This window comes from Ochotona curzoniae, unplaced genomic scaffold (assembly GCF_017591425.1).
Source record: "Ochotona curzoniae isolate NIBS_2020 unplaced genomic scaffold, NIBS_Ocur_1.0 scaffold_2587, whole genome shotgun sequence".
Lineage (NCBI taxonomy): Eukaryota > Metazoa > Chordata > Mammalia > Lagomorpha > Ochotonidae > Ochotona > Ochotona curzoniae.
In genome coordinates, this window is record NW_024467096.1 from 12671421 (window position 1) to 12692362 (window position 20942).

Here is a 20942-nt window from a genome sequence, read left to right on the forward strand (position 1 = left end):
TCCAGGGGCTGTTAACAAGGATGTCAGGAAAAACCAAGATTGCTGTCCCACTGGACTTGCTCTGAGTGGACAGACCAATGTTCACTGTCAGCACCAAGGAGGGCGCCAAAGGATGCAGCATTTTCCAAGCTCCTGTGGCTACTCTTTCTGAAGGCTGCCTCCTAGCTCTCACATTTATGAAGAACACATCAAAATCTGAGGGGTTAAATTATGGTAAAGGCAGGGATCATCCTGTTTGCCCAGACTTGACTTTCAGAAATGCTGCGGTGATGTTTTTATTAAGCTTTATTCAGGACTGCCAGTCCTTCCAGCACAGCCCCTTCCTCTAGTACACTGCTTTGTAAAGAATGTCCTAAACTCAACAGCATTTGACTGCTCCTTCCACTGTTTATTGCATTTGCTTAGAAAGCAACCCCTAAATCAAAATCCCACTCATTCAATGCTGACCCAAACATCACTCCCACCATGAAGCCCTTCTGAAGGCACTATTCTCCATCCCAGATGGAAGGGTTAGCTCTTTTTCCTTTTTTACATTTCCTCAGCAAGCTTCCTCTTTCTACTTCAAATTGTAGTCATTTTTATGTTGTCTCTCCTTCACCAGCTGGTTCACTCTTCTTTATACTTTCACACCAAAACATCTAGTTTAAACCTCACAATATGCTGCAAGTGTAATTACAGTCATTGTGCAGAAACAATATGGCTTATTAGTTCAGAGAGTGGTTGGATAAAGCAAACTCCTCCAGAGGAAATCCTGGCTTTATCTACTATGAACTATGGAACCTTCTGTAACTTGTTTAACCTCTCTGATTTAAATATTTCAACTGCGAAATAATAACAGTATTATCTTCAGAAGTCCCCTGTAGAGATTCAGTAAGTTAACCATGCAAATCCTCACAGTAGCTTCAACTCCACAAAAATTCAGGAAAAAATTCCAGGGAGGATGGAAGGGGCCGTAGTAGTGGGCTTTTTTCTACCTGTGATTTGTTAAGTCTTCACTGCATGGAGTAGTAAACTTCTGACTGAGAGGGGAACTAAAAGCATGGCATTTAAAAATTAAGAAAGGAAAAAAATGGAAGAAGAAAGCAAGGTCCAAGGTACCTGGGAAGATATGCTCACATTATATAAATAATTTAAAATATAAAAGCACACAAAAGAATCTTAGAAATGTATGTCATTTTTTCCCCTCACTATGGTGTATTTCCTAATCACTCATTCATTAAGCAAATATTTTCTGAGTTCACAGATGAGGCTGCCATGACTCCAGGCACTAAGAAATGCAGGTCTTTGAGACAGATAAGCCCTGAGTTCAAGGTTCTTAACCTTCAGCAAGGAGTGTAAGGGAAGCAAAGGGGAGTCAATGCCAAAAGTAAAACACACAACAAAGCAAGCAGACAGCTTTGGGGGTTTCTTCTCATATGTAACGCCTTCTAGCCAAAAGATTCATATAACTGTTCTAGACTGGCCACCACTATCCACAGAATGTTCAACCATATTTTTGGAATTGAAACTCTATTTAGGATGTCTAACCTCCTCTCATCAATTTGAAAAGTGAACCAGGACTTACTCCTGGGTGGGTATATTTCATTTATACTTGCATTTTGGATCATCTCTCCTCTACCCCAAACTATCTATAAACCCAGTGGCTGACATGAGACTCTGAAAACAGGACATACCTGACTCGGCAGTCAGCTTGTTTCTCACCTGTTTGTAAACAGGTTCATTACTGCAGGATCAATTCACAAAACAGAAAAATAATGTCATTCACAAACGACCCTTCCTCTCAGTTCTGGATTTCAGTTCTTAAGAGTTGCATTCCAACAAACTCATTAATTTAATTCCCTAAGAACACTGAAATGAGGCTACAGCATCTAGCAAGAACATTTCTAGACTCTTTTCCTTCTAAGTGGCAGGTGCTTTAACCATGAAAACTATTTTCATCATTTTGTTATTCATGATAACTAAAAGTTTTTGTATGGTGCTACTAGTTGCTGCTCCTTGACCTTCCTGTTTCTTTTTACAGTCTCTATCTTGAATTATAATTCATCCCTTACTATTTTGCTTCTTCACAATATCTGAGGATAATATGCAAATTGGATTATGGGGAGTGGAGGAAGGGAGGATGATGGCTGGAAATTGATTAAATATGTCAAAATTTCAACTTTTGAATGTCCATTCCACTCCCTGAACTGGCTGAAACATTTAGCTATAAAGAGTAAAATCCATATCCTTGACCAGAACAGATGAACGACCTGTCAACTTCTCTATAATACTATCTGTATATGCTAAAAAAATGAGTTTTGATAAGCCAATAATTTGCTAAACTGGAACATAAATGTATCAAAACTAAAATAATGTAAACATTAAAATTAAATTCAGCTGAGATTTCAGTTAACAAGTCTTATCTCACATCATAGTGTGGAGAATCCTTTGTTACTTCCATAGAGATCAGAATAGCCAAAATCCCTGAAAACACAGGAAATGAACCACAGAGTCATAGAACACAGACTATTGGAGACTGTGGTGGTTAGCACAGGAAAGCTGACCAAAAATTGTTATTCAAGCGGAACAGTCTAAAACAAGTCATAGTATCAAATCAATTGATAGCAGAAATGATTGCTAGAAGAATTCTATTTCCTCCCCAATTGATGTGTGTGTTTCTACCTTTCAAATTAATAAAATGGCAATAAAAAAAAATACTCCAGAGGAAACTCTGTCAGAGGGGAGACCTATAATCCATGGACACAGGTTGTAAGTAACACAGCCACAAATTCCTAAAAGACCCCATTTTGCCTTTGCTCAAACTTGTCATATTTATGTTTCAGGAGTACGTCCTAGCACTAAGGTAAATAAATTGGAATACACATCATACCAAGAAAAATTCAACCATTTGTGTAAAGTCAAAGAGTGAGTACAAAGGGTTAAGGAGGTGTAACTGCTACCTCCTGAACCCCAACTGGGAGGAGCACAAAACATCCATTCTCTGAGTTCCAGCTTCATGCAATGGTTCTGCAGCAAAACCGACACAATTATGACAGAGGAGTGTTTTTAGCTACTAACCATAAATGTGTCAGGCACAAAATTAAGCTCCTATCAAATGATGTGAGATCCATTCAGTTTTAAGTTCAGAAAAACAGCAGGCTGAGTGTGAGGTTTGGGAGCCATGTAACTCAAACGAGCTCCTTGGGTGGCTGAGGAACCAGGAATTCACCACAAATGTAAGGAGCCTACAAGACACAGCCAACGACACTGGGAGACACATTTGATACAATAGTCATATGATTAACAGACTGTCACATCAAACGTTCCCTCAACGTGGGAACACTTTGACACTTCATATTTTTAAAGCTGACATTTTGATTCATTACTGTAAATAGCACTCTGGCTTAAATATTGTGACAAGGAACAGATCATATATATATGAACATACATACGCACTCTATAGTTTTTTTAACCCTGAATATTTTTTTAATATACAAAACCTTTACCAACAGTGACAGTTTGGGGCAGTGTGGAAACAGGTTATTTCATTCCTAAACTATCCTTTCCTTTTCAAGAATGAAGATGGCCTTGTCTTTATCCCATGAGAAATTTGTGAAGCAGACAGATTTCTAGAGTAACAGAATGACTTCTAAAGAAATTCTGAAGAACCCTGTGAACTCCCTAGCAAGCTTTTGATAAAGATTTTTTAACTGTTTGTGCCTCAGTTCACCAATGATTGTCATCAAATGTACAAACCAAAAAATGTACCTCTTGTCCTTAGTATCCTCCCATCTTCTTAGGGAAACATATATATATAAATTCCAGTACAAGGTAAACATACTTAAGAACACAATAGAATGATGATTTTCCTTCCTTTCCTGTGCATCAATTACAGTAAATAATAAGACCTTAAACCACTGTTCATAGCCATCTGACTCAACTGAGTTAAACAAAATATGAATATCAATAGGGATGCTGAAATTTAGAAAGTTTACAAGAATGCTCACACTCCCAAGATAAATATTGAGCCGAAATAAAGTTTGAAGAAAGTTTAAAGATGACACTTACCACCTGCTACCCAAAATCAACTAAGACAATTTTTCAAGTCTTCACTTTATTTGCAACTCCAAAATGATATCCTATCCCCAGGGTGCTAATGTCTAGTAGTTGAAACCACTGCCTGCAATCCTGGAATCCAATACTGTAATATCAGCTAGAGTGCCAGCTGCTCTGCTTCCTATTCACCTGCCTGTTAATGTGCCAGGGAAAGTAACACAAAATGCTGTATGTGTGCCCTGGCCACCCAGGTGGGCAACCTTGATGCAGTTCCAGACTCCTGCCTTTCGACTGACCTTTCCCCAGCTATCTGGGAAGTCGACTAATGGATGGAAGATCTCTGTCTTTGCATCCCTCTCTGCATCTGCAATTCTTTCAAATAAATAACTCAGAAATGAAAGAATGAAGGCAGCAAGCCATCCATCAGGTTGGAGCCTCCAGTAATTGAACACTAGAGGCTTCATAAGATGAGACAGAGACCAGAGGATACAGACACACTCCTAGCCATGGGACATCCTGCACCAACTCAGGTCTCTGCCAGCAAGGAGGTCATCAACAGGCACAACTGCCCAACCCATGGACCAGAACTGTGAGGCCAATAAGCCTCTTTGAATCTCACTCAGCAGTATTCAAACACGGTTAACAATTAATTCAGGGCAGATAGCCATTCCCTCGTATTCTGGCCACACCTGAATGATAGCTAAACAAGGGGCTAATCTCTGGTACAGCAGTTCAAGCAGCACATGTGATGTGCACATCCATATCCAAGTGTCTGGTTTGACTCCTTCTCCTGCTAACGCTCAACCTGGGAGGCCTCAAGCAATGAGGGCTTAAGTACTTGGATCACTGCCACCTCCTCTCAATCTCTCTCCTCTCAGTCTGCCTTTCCAATAAATAATGCTTTAAAAATAATAGCAAATGCCAAAAGATTCTTACAAATTGTTTTCTTACTTCATGCAAAAGATATGAAGAGAGAAATGCAATCTTTTCACTTAGGCTTACTTGCATGTAGGGAGATGGGTATCAGCCAAACCCAGTTTCTAAAGCATAATAAAATCACAATGTTAACCTGAGGTTCACATTTGCAGGCTTTCAGCACAACAGTTGGAGCTGTATGGGACACCTACATCCTATATGGGAGTGCCAATCTTCTAGCCTGCTGCTTTCCTGTTAACATGTACTCTAGGAGGCAGCAACTGATGGCTCAACTACCTGGATCCAGCCACCCACATGCAAATTCTGGATTATGTTCTGGGCTCATAGGCACCTGAAGAGTGAATCATGAGATGGGGATTGGGTGGTGCTCTTTTCCTCCCATCCACTGTCTTTTTGGAACTTGAATGAATACAGTGCATTAAAACTGAAGTGCTAACACTTACACTTACAATGCCAGCATTCGTATCAGATCACCTGTTCGAGTACCAGCTTCCATGCTTCTGACTCATTTTCCTATTAAAGTATCTTGGCATTGAAGATGCCCCAAGTATGTGGGCACCTGCCACCCATATGGGAAACCAGACAGTTACTATTCCATGACTTCAACCCACTAAGATTCATTCTCTCTCTCTCTCTTTTTCTGTGTCATTCTGCCTTTTAAACAAACAAATATGCAAATATTTTTTAAATTTTAAAAATAAAGGTTTAGAGAATTCTCCAAAGAAGCTTGAATCATGCTGGATGTAATAATTCTCTGGACCCAGGAAAGAACAGAAGTAACATTACAACATCTGGAAACGGAAGAGTAAGAGAATGCATTTCTCCACTACTTCTTTCCACAGGTAAATATGAGCATAGCATTTGATTTTCTTTTTCTCATCACAAACAGAGGATAATACTACCACATTGAGTTTTATATAAAGGTATGTGCATGACCTTGAAGAGAATCAGAATTGGTGAGATCACAGTTCCCCTGAAACCACAATTTGACAACTTTCACCAACAATTAATAAATATTTTAACACATAATCTGTATTCAACTAAGTTCAAATGAACAAAAATTTACCAGATGTTCGTCCTAAATGTGTAGGTCTTTACCATGGTTAAAGGCAAAGAGGGAGAAAAACAGAAAATGAGGAAAGTTCATCTAAGTTCCACATTTTGTCTCCATGTACTCTGTAGTTTTGGGAAGTATACAGCAACACATACCTCAATTACTGAAAGCATACCTCACATTTTATAACCAAGTACCCACAAACTACAGTACTGATATGATAAGCGTTTTAAATGAGGGCTTACAGGAGACCAAAAAAGAATTCAAAACAGAAGGGAACATGATGTCATTTTCCCCCTGCCTTTTTAAGTATTCACTTCTCAATGAACCAGTCTGTAACATGAAGGAAAGCCCTGTCCTGGAGTGACTGCGTGGGCGGGTACTACTGAGGAGCATCTCTGTCACTTACTGTGGTGTCTTATGCTCTTTCATCCACTCAATGCTTTAGCAACAGAATACCTGGGACTGTGTCATTTATAAGCAAGAGAATTTATCTGGCTCCTTGTTCCAGAGGCCACAACATTCAAGGGGGGTTTGGACCTGCTGGGGGTTGCGGACCGTCATTCCTGGGCAGAAGGGCAACTGGCAGGAGTGAGAACTGCACAGCAAGAGAGGGTTGAATGCATTATTTTAACCCACCATCTCATGAGATGATAAACCCACGCTTGCATGAAGGGCACAAATCCATTCAGTAAGATGCAATCCACATGACAAAATCAACTCTTGCAAGGCCTAACCTCCAAACACAATTTGATTGAGGCAAAGTTCCCAACACATCAACTTTGGGGGACAGATTCCAACCATAGCACATATACCCCATTCTCTCACTTCTTTATTTCACTTTCTCTGCCCACTCCAAGGGACAGTCATGTCCCCCAGTTTTAACCATCCACACTCTTTAGGCACTCCCTCATGTGGCAACAGAAGAATACTACCTAGCTGCCTATCAGAAGACATGAGTTTCTGCTACAGTCTATCTCTCCATTACTCAGTGACCTTGAACTTGTCATATCTACTCTATGGACTTCAGCATCCATCCAACAAAGCACAGAGACTCTGTAAAAGGCCCTCTTGCTCCTAAATGTCCAACATCTAAGTCCTACAGGTTCTGACAGCTTCCAAGTAACAACTGGGGGCTCACCAGTCAAACAGATCATGAGGAGGTACTGCCATGACCACATCAAGCGTTTCTATTGTGGGGAAGGTCAGGGACTCCTTCAAAAAATAGCTGATCTAAACAGAGCCCAAGGAGTGTCATGGCAACACTTCTCGCAAGCTGCCAGAGGTAGAGAGGAAAAGCAGCCAATATGCATGTGCAGCTGCCACATTTCAGAGCAGCACTCAAACCTCGTTAATATCATCTTGCCTAATACCAAATCCCATACATCATAAGCTATTTTTACTGTGTATTTAACAGATTTGTATATCATCTTCCCTGCCAGCATTTTCACAGTCTAGGACAGAAGACCATGCAGAGAGCTTTCAAGATTTTAGGCCACCCAAGGCTAGCACAGGAGAAGAAGCACATGAAAGAAGCAAAAGAAATAAAAGAAAATTGAGGAAAGAAGCATACTTACAGGGGTCCAAATAAGCTATGGGATAGAAAGGCATAAGAAGAAACAAGAGCAAGTAAAAGCCAATCCACAATCATTCAGTAATAAGACACTTAAGCTTTAGCTCTCCAAAGACTCAGAGACATATGTGTGGCAAGACAGTATCAGCGAGGTGAATCACCTGTTATTCTCAGGAGCTCATAGGCCCTCTCGTGCCATTCTGATCTCAGCCTGTGCTGATTTTCACTCATCTCCACAATGCGCACCTTGTAGAAGAGGCACACATAGTACTGAGCACAGCACTGCACCTGCGACGCAGAAGGGGCGCCTCTCATTTGCCCACTTTAAAGTGTTTTTCAGAGCTTGTTGGTGAGGCCTTTTGTCAAGTTTCATGTTTACGAGCAACCTGTCTCCCTCAAGTAGAAACAGGAATTCAAGCTTTTGATGACTGACCAAGCTAAATTATATGAAAGCACTTGTCACCTAGATTGTCACATCCCAAATATCCAGTGAATATCTGCTTGTCTTCAACTGTTTGATGCAACAGTGAGTGACACCACCACCTGTGCCACACAATTCCTAATGGTCTTCACAGAAAAACAGGGTCCAGTCAATGTCAGCTGAGTGATGAGCAGGGACTGAGAAGCCTATAATCTCTCTGATGCTTAGTGGGATGCGGCAACTACTCTCAGACCTTTTCCTAGAACCAGGGATAGGCTAGATAGGTCTGCAAAGTGGCTTCGCAGTTCTAAAATTCTGTAAGTTTCATACTCATCTTAGAGGCAAGCAATAAGCAAATGGAAAAACTACTGAAGAGCACAGCCATGTGCTTTTTTACTGAACACTACATTTAGCGCGCTGTGCCAGGAGCTATAGGCAATTCAGAGAAGAGAAATGAGTCCTTAGATTCAGACCTTTGTGATACCTGTGGGGCAGGGAAAAACCACAAAGATAGAAAAACATGAAGGGATGACAATATCAAGTAAAGTTTCATTACTAAGACTGATTTGTAGAGCACAGAGGTAGACAGAGAAGACTGCTCCCAGATGAAACATAAGTGCTGGTCCTACAGACATTAGGTATTTTTGTCACAGATCTGGCTATATTCATGGTTTTATTATTACTCTGACAAAATACCTGGAGAATCTAAAATATAAAGGAAAGACTACATAATGTCTAGGGATTTCACCTCAGTGAGGCCTTCCTGGTGGCAAAGCCTCAAGGCACAGTATCACATGACAAAAGACAGAGAGTGAACTTGTCTGTGTATATCTGCCTCTACATTTATAATGGGGGCTCCAACATAATGACCCAATCTAACTCAATCACCCCTATTGCCAATCACCTTAACTGGGTTAAGTTTCTGCCCTCTTAACATCATTCATATAAAACACTGCGGATTGAATAGAAAAAAATCACACTCAAACCACAGCAGCAGAAGGGGCATCCTGTCTTTAAAGTGAGTAAGTCTCTAAGTTGTTTTATGTCCCAGATCACTTTGAATAGCCTATGTTTCATTAAAGGCTAGAATAATAATGAATGGTAGGTGGACAGTGAGAAAACGCTTAAGTAGCCAGGGCATACCTCTGTTCTGACTTTGCTCCATTGCCAGTATCTTATTTCTTTTTAACATAGTAATAAGAGGGCCCAGTGTAGTGGCCTAGCGGCTAAACTCCTCACCTTGAACACACCAAGATCTCATATGGGTGCCAGTTCTAAACCCAGCAGCTCTGCTTCCCATCCAGCTCCCTGCTTGTGGCCTGGGAAAGTAGTGAAGGACAGCCCAAAGCCTTGGAACCCTGTACCCATGTGGTAGACCTGGAGGAAATTCCTGGCTCCTGTCTTTAGATTGGTGCAACATTGGCCGTTGTGATTATTCAGGCAGTGAATCATCGGATGGAAGATCTTCCTCTCTGTCTCTCCTCCTCTCTGTATATCTGACTTTGCAATAAAAATAAATGAAATCATTTTTTTCAATAAAATCGTAATAAGAAATCTCAAATCACAGCTGGGGTCCTAGAGGCTTCCCGATATCCACCTTGTTCAAAGCTGATGTATTGCAGATGATAAAACAAAGGCTCATGGGAAAAAACATGGAGTTTTCCTCAATTATACATTTCTGTGTTCTTGGTACCATGAGCACCTGCTATGGGGCCACACTTCACACTAATTCTTCCTTGCCTTTCAAAGATTTTCCTCTTCAACTCCAAATAGTATTCCATCCATGTGTAGTTATTACAAAACTAGTCTCCAGTTCTTTAAGAAATGTCTAGGGTGAAAGACTTCGTATGCTCAGTCACAAATGGGAATAACTGAACATGCATATCATTTAGAAATTGGACTGGTCCTCAAACTCACCTCCACAGACCTGCCAGCTTTCTCCTTCAATTTCTTGGCAAATTTCTTTTCTTATAGGCTCTGAGCAAAGGCTATTTAAGTCGGATATATATGGAGCCTCGGTTCTCTGACACTCAGCCAAATACTTGTTCAAACATATCACATTGCTTTTGATCATTACAAGCCTAGACACACATAGTCCCCAGTACAGCCAAAATAGTTTCAACCTACTCTAAATCCGTCAAGCTTTCTCCCAGACTGACTAAATATGTAGCAAAGAAAAAAAAAAAGGGGGGGGGTAAACGAAAAGAGGAGTGGCAAAGGGCATGGGCTACAAATGGAATAAACAGCCCTGCCTCTGAGCTACAGATACTGGTATTGTCATTCCCGTTTTACAAGTAAGAAATCCGCAATGGCTGGCCATGGGCCTCACATGGAGTCCCTGATGGAGCAGGGAGGTCCTGGGTCTATGATAAACTTGTGGGCAGTCTCAGTATCTAGTCACTCCATCTACTGGAAAGGAGGAGCCGCAACAGCTGCTGAATACAAAGGTTTTGTACCAAGTAGAGATTCCCCCAGGACTGTCGGAATAAAAGCACAACAGAAAGATTTATGAGACAGAGCTTTGCAGATCCAGAGGCAACCCAAGGCACATGTCACATGGGAATTTTTTTCTGTTTCTTAATTAATATAAAGAGAACCGATTCCATGGATTTCATAGACCCAATTCTAAGAACCTAATGATACTTTCCTCCCAGGCTTCCTTTCCCAACCCTCTTCTTGTCCTTCCTTTCTTTTCTTTTTCACAAGGGAATTTAAAAAAAAATCCCTTTAAACACAGAAGAATTCAGTTGCCAGCTCATGTAGTGATGGCCCCAGCCAGACAGCAAAGGCATATTGGCATCACTATAATTTGTCCATTCACCAATATGCTTCTCGAAAAACACCCATATGCTTTCTTTTAGCTTCCATATGCTTTTAAAAAGAAAACTAAAATATTTCATTAGTTTTCAGCAATTAATAATTAGTTATTTCACAATAGTCACCCTCATTAAAAAACGAAAATAACTGATTAAGCTGCAGGATCCTGGCTTTCAACTCTTACTTTATTTTTTTTTTTTCATTCTCCCCCTGTAGGAGTTGAGTAATAGAGTAAAGCAGCCAGTGTAGAAATATTCACACTAATGGGAATGAAGAGTTATCATCCATACAACTAAGCATTCCTCTTGACTGAGACATCATGGCTTAATGAAAAGAACATGGACTTCGGGATCAGAAAGCCTTGGACTCTAATCCCAGTTAGACCCCTAGAGAATAGTACTTCTGAGGAAACGGGAGGTGTTGAAAAGATAAAGCTTGCTGGATCCCTTCAACCCAGTCTTCCATGATTCCCAGAGAGGGCCTCCACATGGCTCCCCCAGCCATCAGTACAACACACCACAAGAATGCTGGCAGCATGCCAGTCACTGTCAGCAGGCCAAGCCAAGAGCCTTGAAATCGTTGTGGGCCAGGAAAGAAGGTTCCTCTGACTCTAATGAGTGTAGGAACTACCTGGGGATCTTGTTAAAGAACAGACTCTGGATTGGAGGTATGGAGTAGGGCCTGAGAAGCTATATCTCTAACAAGCTCCCAGGTGATGTTGCAGGTTCTCATACCAAACAGTGAGAAACAAGGATCTAAAAAATGTCGAGAAGAAATCAGGAAACAGCATTTCCGAATATAGGACAATTGTGACAAGGGCTATTAGTCATATGGATGATAACCTTCTGAGCATTGAGCAACAGTTTGGTATTTCATCTGTCCACATGAACGAACCATCAGTAGGGTATGACTTCCATTTCACAAACAACAAACTGAGGTGCCAAAGAATCCAATCATTTATCCAGAACCACACAGTTAATAATGTCAAGCTCCAAATCCAGGTTGATCTGCACATCAAGAATATCAGTGTCAGTATAAATTGGTGTAAGAAAGAAATTAGAAGCTGATATTCCTGTGGAGTGGTTTAAAGTCTGGTTCTTGTTCTGTTATTACTCCCAGGAAGTGATTCACCTGCTGCCTGAACTTTAACACTTCATGCTCCATCTCTGAACCTCTGGTTTTCTATTTGCCCAGTGAACCTGACCATCTCTGAGACCATTCCCAACTCCGATGTTATCTTTCACTCTTGCGGCTCCCATATACACTCACAGTGGGTCAACAGACACTAGCCTCACACATGTGGCAGTCATTACTGCTTGGCAGAGTTCACTTTTGAGCCACTCACATCTGCATTTGTGCTGATCTAAGCATGGTCAGAAATCTCTCGCTTAAAAGTCCCATGCTTGACGGAACAGGGAAAAACAACAAGATTCCCCAGAGCACTGAAATTCCAATTCTGTAGATAACTAGCAGTCTGCTCAGGCCACTGTGACCCTAATTCATTTCTCTTATCATCTCCCTTTGGAAACCACAACCTATTGGGAAAACAATGAAAAACTATGAGTTTCTTATAATGCATTTTTGCAATTGTCTGACATATTTTGATCTGCCTTGAAGTATCAAATGAGAATTTAGTAAACTATAATTCTATTGCAATGATTTACAATGTGTACCCTTGTCCCTCTGTCTACCCCCATCACATACATTCTCTATGCTCCACTCTGGCCCATTTACTATTTATAGCAGAGATTTCATTGGTTGATGCATTTGCTTCATTGTCCCTATTCATATCCAATGTTATCTCTGGAAGTATTCAAACATTTCAGTTCAGATATGGATTTAAATCTAGATTTTGCTATGTGTTGTCTATACGATGGCACAACCTTTTCAATTGCTCTGGGTTTAGTTTCCTATTATTAAAATTTAAAAAGAAGTACATTTTCTAATTTATAGCATCAAATCAAACATTTACTAAAATAGTAGGAATTTTAACAGATTGGTGTAAATTACATTTGAGTAAGTAACTGATTTATATATTGAAGAAAGAAGAAAGCAAGCTTCACTCTTATGGGCTGACTGTGGACAAAGCAATGACGACACTGCCAGGGCACAAGGATCCCATGTCAGAGTGCAGGAGTTTGTGCTGCAGCTGCAGGGCAGGTCCCAGCCTCCTTGCAATGCACACCCAAGGTGGCGCCATGTGATGCTTCCAGCGCTGGAGCCCTTGGCACGCACGTGGGAGACCCAGGATGTGTTCTCTTCTGGCTCCAACACGAATCACCATCCTCTGTTAGGGAGTAAACCAGTGATTCTCTCTCTCTCTCTCTCTCTCTCTCTCTCTCTCTCTCTCTTCCTATGCCTTTCAAATAAATACTTAAGGTTTCAATATTAAACTCCTACTCAACAGTGTGAGATTTGTAAATCTACAATATTAAGGGTAATGAGTGAGGGTGAAACTCAGAGCAGAACAAAGGGTTAACTGTGGAAAAATCCCACCGCAGCAGGAAATGAATATCATCCAAATGTGATTTCAGACATGCCACACTAAAAAATGAGAGAGAGAGAGAGAGAGAAAGAAAACCTTCTACTCCAGCACGGCCTTCAGTACAATCACAAAGCTTCTGAAATGTTAGATAGCACTCTTTGTAGCTGTTCATTTCTCAGATAGATACATCTGAGTTTCAAAAAGTGCTATAATTCTCACCCTATCACAAACACACAGAGACATGCGCATGTTGTCCCCATGCATGCACACTCACAGACCCACATTAAGAACCACTGCCTTCAAGAAATTCTTTGGCAGAAACAGATCTGTCAACTAACAAAACATTTACCCAAGAAAGCAGAGAGATTGGGCCCAATACAGTAGCGTAGTGGCTAAATTCCTCGCCTTGCACTCCAGGGATCCCATGCGGATGCTGGTTCTAACACTGCTGGTCCCACCTCTCATCCAGCTCCTTGCTTGTGGCCTGGGAAAGCAGTTAAGGACAGCCTAAAGTCTTAGGAACCTGCACTCATGTGGGGAGACCCAGAAGAGGCTCCAGGATCCTGGCTTCAGGTAAGTGCAGCTCTGGCCAGTGCGGCTACATGGGGAGTGAATCAACAGACAGAACATTGTCCCCATCTCTTCTCCTCTGTATATATGACTTTCCAATAAAAATTAAAGTAAAACTTAAAAAAAAGAGCAGAGATTTTTTTCAAGCATGTCAATCAGAAAGTATAGGGAAAGAAGTTAAAATGGTGAGCACTCCAAACCAGAGAGCATCGGATCAGTTCTCAGGATTTAGCAGCAAACTCACTGTGAGGCTATGAAAAAATCAAGACTCACACAAGCCAGAGTAAGCTCTAATGCCATCTATTCCACCTGTCACCTTCCATCTCAGGAATGAAGATACTGAGGCTTAATGGAAGCCAGGATATGAACTGCAGACTCAGTAAGCTGATTTCTCTTTTGGATCGCAGCACCAAAATTTGGATTTTTGGGTAAGTTTGGACTTATCATTTATTTGATCATTAATACTGCCTACGCTGGACCTGGAAGTCACAAGAAAACAGGAGCTTGATCTTGGCAAAGATTATACTAGCTAATTCTGGGTCCCAGACTGGTCCCAAAAAAACAAGGCTTAGCGAAAGCTGACGAGTAGGAAGTACTATCACTTTTAAATAGCCCCAGAAGTTAGTAATTGCGAGTCATGAGCTGATTTGTATCGTGTTGGCCATTATTCCCATTTCCACTTGTGTATTTCTTTTTTTCAAAAAAAAAGATTTATTTTTCTTTGGAAGTCAGATTTATAAAGAGAGGGAAAGACAGAAAGATTTTCCATCTGCTGGTTCATTCCCCAAGTGGCCACAATGGCTAGAGCTGAGCTGATCCCAAACCAGAAGCTTCTTTCAGGTCTCCCATGTGGGTGCAGGGTCCAAAAGCTTCAGGCTATCCTTGAATGCTTTCCCAGGCAATAAGCATGGAGCAGGAAGGGAAGTGGAGCAGCCAGGATACAAACTGGCACACATAAGAGATCCTAGCACATGCAAAGCAAAGACTAGTCACTTAGGCTACCATGCTGGGCACCCTCTTGTGTATTTCTTCCTCACCTGTCTTCTATTATTAATGTTCCCAACATTGTGCAATAAATAGGAAATTAAGCTCATCCTCAGTTTCCCGTAATTCATTGGATCACAAAAGGGCAAGAGGCTGGAGGAGAAAGTCAGGATCACGTAAACTCTTTCAGGATGGACAGCAAAGGGATGCCTCCTGCTACACACAAAAGGCGGAGGACAGGCACAACCCCACGTGCCACTATCCCTTGGAACTAACAAAGATGCCCAGAACCCATACAATGTTAAGGATATTTCACAGACTTGTGTGGACACAGGGATCAGTTTTGGGGGGGGGGTTGTGTTTTTGTTTGTTTGTTTGTTTTTCCTGAAAGTCAATGGCCTTTTAACTATAGGGAAGAGAATGGTTAATTTACAGAAAGATTTTTCTATTAAAACAATTATGAAACTATAGAGTTAGAATACAGAATTCTAGTCTGGGAATAGCCACTTAACACCTATACAAAGTAGACTCATTCTCTGTCCCCAAAATATCTATCTCCAAAAGAAGAAATCCCAGCAAATTAATTTTTCAAGTCCTCTCTGGCTTTGATATTTAGATATTTCTTTGCATTTCCAACGATTCATCCTGCAAAGTCATAACAAAAGAGCAATCCATCTCTTAAAAACAGCGTATGCTGAGGGGACTGACATTGTAATGCACACAGGGTTAGGCCGCTTTCTGCGATACCAGACTGCCACATGAACAACAGTGCCTGTACTTGTCTGTTTCATTTCCAATCCAGCTCCTGGCTACTAGCCTGGGGAAAGCACTGGAAAATGACCGACTGTTTGGATCCCTGCCTCCCACATGGGAGACAAGGATGAAACTCCTGGCTCCTGCCTTTAGCCTGACCAAGTCGTGGCTATAGAAGCGACTTGCAGAACGAGCCAGGTAATGGAAGATCTCTGTCACTCGCTCCCTCCCTCCCTCTATAATTCTACCTCTCAATGAAAAAAAAAGTCGTTAAAAAATAATGCTGACAGTGGGTAAATTAACCAGATGCCATAATAGGAATCACAGATGATGGAGCAAATTTATACAATGAAGGAAGATGGAATTACTTCTCCCACCATAGCTATACATTGTATGTCTTGGGGAATAGGACACCAATGTATAAACACCGAATCATAGTGTATATATCATTCAAATCACTCACTGTTCTTCTGAAATGTGAAAGAAGTAAAAGCTAAACAGAATGATTATTTTCCATATGCAATCTCAATGATTGCTAAAGGACATTGCTGTGATTTTGCAAACATAGCAACAGGAAGGAGAAAAAGAAAATCAGATTTAAATAATTTATCCTTAAGTAATACCAGGATCACGTGTTACAGCTTTGTTGGTAGATGCCCAAGTGGACCTCAGGCAGGGAGGTAGGTGAAGTGCCCAGGGTATCACAGCCAGTTCACATTAGAGCTTGGGTCAGATTATCATGGTTTCTGACTCATAAGCACACACAGCACATAGCTTTACTTCCAATGACAAGAAGAATCTATCTAGGTAACTAGGGAAGTAATTTCATTTCTAACTACAGCTTCCACTTTCACTCAAAAACCAATACTTGTTTAATTATATTTAAGGCAAACGAGGCCTGTTTCCATCAAATTACAATAAACAATTGACTCTGGCAATACAGACAAGTCCCACAGAATTAATTGGGTATTCTTCATCCAGGCTAATGAATCACCCTGTGGAAAACAGGAATAATCAACAGTATACAGAGGCCAGAAGCCTGTTCTTGTTCAAATACAGATCTTGCTTATTCAAGAACATGAGGTATCAGCTCTAAATAGTAAACAGAGTATACCCTTTCAGATTCCATGAAGTACAGCTTTAAATAGCTTTGGTCTTGAAACGGGACAGGGAACACACCACAGTCAGTGGAGCCACATTGAAAGCAGAGAAAAACAATGATTATGCTCATTAAGTGGGTACCTGTTGACATCTCTACTGTCAGGACTAATTATTTATTTAAACTGCTATTCTTTCTTCATTACTGCACTAATGCAGATTATTAATACAAGACTATTTGAAATGTCTACAGCATGCCCACAGAAACTTTATTTTGCCATCTTTCAAAGGCTAATTAAGAAGGTGCTCTTTCCCTTCCCATCAACCCCTACCTCCAAATGAGCAAGATAAAGACATACAGAGTTACAGATAGATGGATGCATAGAATTTATCTTCACAAGAGCATTTTTTGTTACCTTTTAAGTCTTATTTAAAAATCCTCTTTGTCCATTCCCAGTAGTTTTTGTGGGAAAGGAGGACATCGCTAACCATGTTTCCAAAGTTGTTGTATTGATATTTAATGATCAGCATCTGGGGCAAGGTTAATACAATTAACTGCAGTTACATGGCAAACAATGCTCTGCTTCACATGTTGTCAAAATGACGACAGGAAGGGTACATGAGACATTCTTTTCTGATATTTGCATTCCTCATGAAAATAACACATTAGAAACTTTTTTGCAGGATCATTTCATGAACTGGAGAGTTACTGAACGGCAGAAAACATGCTTACTGCTTTTTAATAATTTCTTCCAAGAATTTGTGTTATTTCACATACATAGTCAGTATTAGATTTGAAAATTGTATTAATGTAATATCATAATTTCTATTCAGTCCAAAACTAATAAGTCTGCCAAATGTGCAACAATTTCAACCAACTGAAGTGTTTTCAGAAATCTTTGATACATCACTGATGTCTGCAGTTCAGTATTATAAATACACCAAAAGATGAAAATGTTCAGTCAAATAAGTGTTTACAGTACCTTAAATAATATCAGATGATAATAAAGTGATGACTCTACGAGGCCCTGAAGGCCCTGCATTTAGGAATACCATAGTAATCACTTTTCTTCTTTTTGACTGAGACCTCTAAAAGATTACATACAACATGGGAAAGCTCACTAGGAGATCCAGATATTAGCAGATGAGCTTCAAAAGAAATCCTCTACATTTTGAAAATTTTTACATTTATAAAACCCATTAAAAAATGGTTCTTTTCACTCTCTCCCATTCTCATGGAAAAGTCAAGACAGATGCACACTTCAGCCAGGGCTTACAGCCTTCATATCAGTCCCCAGGATCATGGAGTGAAGACATAAAGGGTGCCAGGTTTTAAAAAGCTCTAACTCATTTCTGTGATTTTACAGTTGTTTTGTTGTTGCTGCTGCTACCTGCTAGGATTATAAACTTTTAGTTGATGGATTTGGAAACAAGGCAAAATGACTGACACCTCCAGTCATCTTTGGCCCCTTCAGAGTTTGGAAACAGGGGTAGTGTAGTGTGGTTGAAGGTAGCAGGCAGAAAGCCTGCTGGCACATACTAGCCAAGGAAACAATAAAACAATGGGTAAAAACACCAAAATTCATAACATATTTGTTCAATGTGAACCTTCCATGTTGCCTAGATGCTTGTGCCTAAACTTGGTACTAAAACTTACAAACTAGGAATTAAAACAGAAAATTAGACTGCAAATACCTAAGAGAAGGGCAGCTCTCACTTTGGCCATTTTATATGTTTTGTTGCTAATGAAGACCCTTTGCATCTCTTTTGTTAGGAGTAAAATCAGTCTTTAATATTATTGATTCTGATGTCTCCTGGCAATCCACAGTCACACAGATGTCCATCCTCTTACCTCAAATGGCTGGCTCTTACACCAACTGCAGGGCTAGCGTCTGCAAAGAAAACAGAAAAACATTACCACTAAGTACTGAACCTGTTTCCATTAATAACCACAGCTTCATCCTCTGTATTCCAGTTTCTTGTTTCACAAAACATATCCAAATTCATTATTTCACTGTACTCCACCAAAATCGTCAAAGAAACAAGAAGAGAGGTGTTGATTCACTTTGTAGATCACAGAAACAGAAGCCCACAGAGGGAAAGGAAGGATGAGAAAGTAATGGATACCTCTCCCATAATTACCAAGTAAACCGGGTAAGGCTGCCTTTATTTTATAAACATGGAAGCTGAGGTTCAGAACAGGTTAAGTGTAGACAGGCACTTGGCACAGCAGTTGCGAAACCTACATCTTATTTCAAAATGCCTGGATCCTAGTCCCAGTGCTGCCTCTGAGTTCAGCTTCCTGCTAGTGCTGGGAAGCAGCAGGTAATGGCTCAAGACTTGGGCTTCAGCTACCACTAAGGGACAACCAGACTGAGTTTCTGGTTTCTAGCTTCCACCCAGCTATGGGGAACATTTGGGGGACTGAACCAGTAGGTAGAAGATCAATATCTTGTACTCCCCATTTGTTGTCAAGTACTTAGAAACACATACTTTTTTTCCACACTAATATCATTCTTTCCTTGTATCTGAGGTCAGGGGAGAAACAAAGGGAGAAACCCCACCCAGCCTCCCACCTATCCTAGGTCCCCGCTGTGAGGCATGCTCCAAGGGTCCTGCTCAAGCAGTTTTAATAGTTCAACAGTTCTGAATTGTCACCAAACTTGTCATTCCAAGCACAATGAAATCTATTCAGAATCCTGGCTGATATAATTTCTTCATGGTTGGGGTTCTGAGATCAGCAGGTCAGTTGGAGGAATCTCCAAAGAAATTTCGTCTGAGGTGATCCCAGACCTGATTCTTGTGTGTGCCTGCCAGTACAGGATCCAGCACCGTTTGTTGCCTCAATCAGCTTATGCATATGCTGGTTGTTGCAATTGCTGGGTCAGTCCTGCTTCCAGTCCTGTCTTCCATGTGAACTAATGGGTGTTGCAGTCCAGCCCGATCCTGCCCACTTCATACTCAGCCCTCATACAAACCAGTGGGAGCTGCAGCCTAGTTGGAGAAACCCCCCCATAACCCCCATCAGGTCTGCCCCCTACCCTTATTTCCATGCATGCCATCATGTACTGCAGACTTGTTTGTTTAGTCTGTCCTACATCCCATTTAGCTCTCGTACAAGCCCATGGACGCTGAAGCCTAGTTCAATTCAACGCACCTACAATCTAACCCACATACAGACTGACAGAGGCCTTTCTTTCTAGCCACCCCTGCCCCTGCCCTGGTTTTCATGCTCTCCAGTGGGAGTGATAACCCAAGAAGGAGGTACCCACTATTTCCATACTAGGCCACTTCCAATCCCCGATTATGCATTCTCCAGGTGGTTCTAGAGTTTAACTTGACAGATTTAGTCCCCAGTGCCAGCTTCTGCCAGCTGATGCTGTAGCAAAACCCCACCAACCCTCACCCACTCTAATTTTTGCTCGCACCAGTCGGAACAGTCAGCCCAACCTGGCATTTCCCTGATCTAGTTCACATGAGGCCCACAGGCATTGTGGCCCTACCTGGTCTGGTCTGCCCCATCCCAACTCATGCTCTTCAGTGGGAGTGGTTGTCCAGCAGGGGAGCCCAAATTCCCCTGCCGGCTTTGCCCCCTCCCTCCCTGGTTCTCATGTGTGCTGTTTGGGCATTGCAGCCACATTTGGTACGGCTTACCTCGCCTTGGCATTCTGTAATATACACCGGTTTATGTCATAACCAAACCTGGCCCAACCCACACTCTTTTGGTGCTCAGTATCACCAGTGGGTGGCTTCAGCATGGTCTGCCCCTGAGCTATGCCAAATGTATGCTGGTGGGTATCTTTCTCTGGCCTGGTCTGGGTTGCTCCCTATCGTGGTTCTTGCACTCACCAGCAGGGACAGAGGAGTTTCCCAAGCTCCTCCATCAGAACCTCTCCCTATGCCAGAGCTTGTGCCTACTGGTGTGTCCATGAGCCAGCCCTCCTTGCTGCCCTTCAATCCATTCTGGTTCTTACTGTTGAATATTTCAGCCCAGTCAAGGCTTGTCCATACCCAGACATTGCTCACACATGGCTCAATAAGGGCAGAGACCTAGCTTAGTCCATCCTACATCTAACCAGGTTTTCCAGAGCACCAGATGGTGCTGGCATCTAGCCCAGTCAGGTACACACAGCCCTAGTCCACACTTGTGCCAAGGGAGATTGCAACCGTATCCAGACCAGAACGCAGCTCCCACTCTGGCCCCCACCCTCTCCCA

At 41.5% G+C, this 20942-nt stretch overlaps 1 protein-coding gene across 2 annotated transcripts in view; it reads right to left on the bottom strand.

Annotated features, from left to right (window-relative positions):
* LOC121171399 (LIM domain containing preferred translocation partner in lipoma) overlaps nt 1–20942 on the bottom strand; it is a 694421-nt gene that overhangs the window by 495769 nt on the left and 177710 nt on the right. The window contains exon 3 of one of the 2 annotated variants that reach the window (XM_041003127.1): nt 18579–18618. The exons of the other annotated variant lie outside the window; for it this stretch is intronic. The gene's annotated coding sequence lies outside the window, so the exon portion shown is untranslated. The remainder of the gene's footprint in view (nt 1–18578; nt 18619–20942) is intronic. 2 annotated transcript variants of the gene reach the window in all.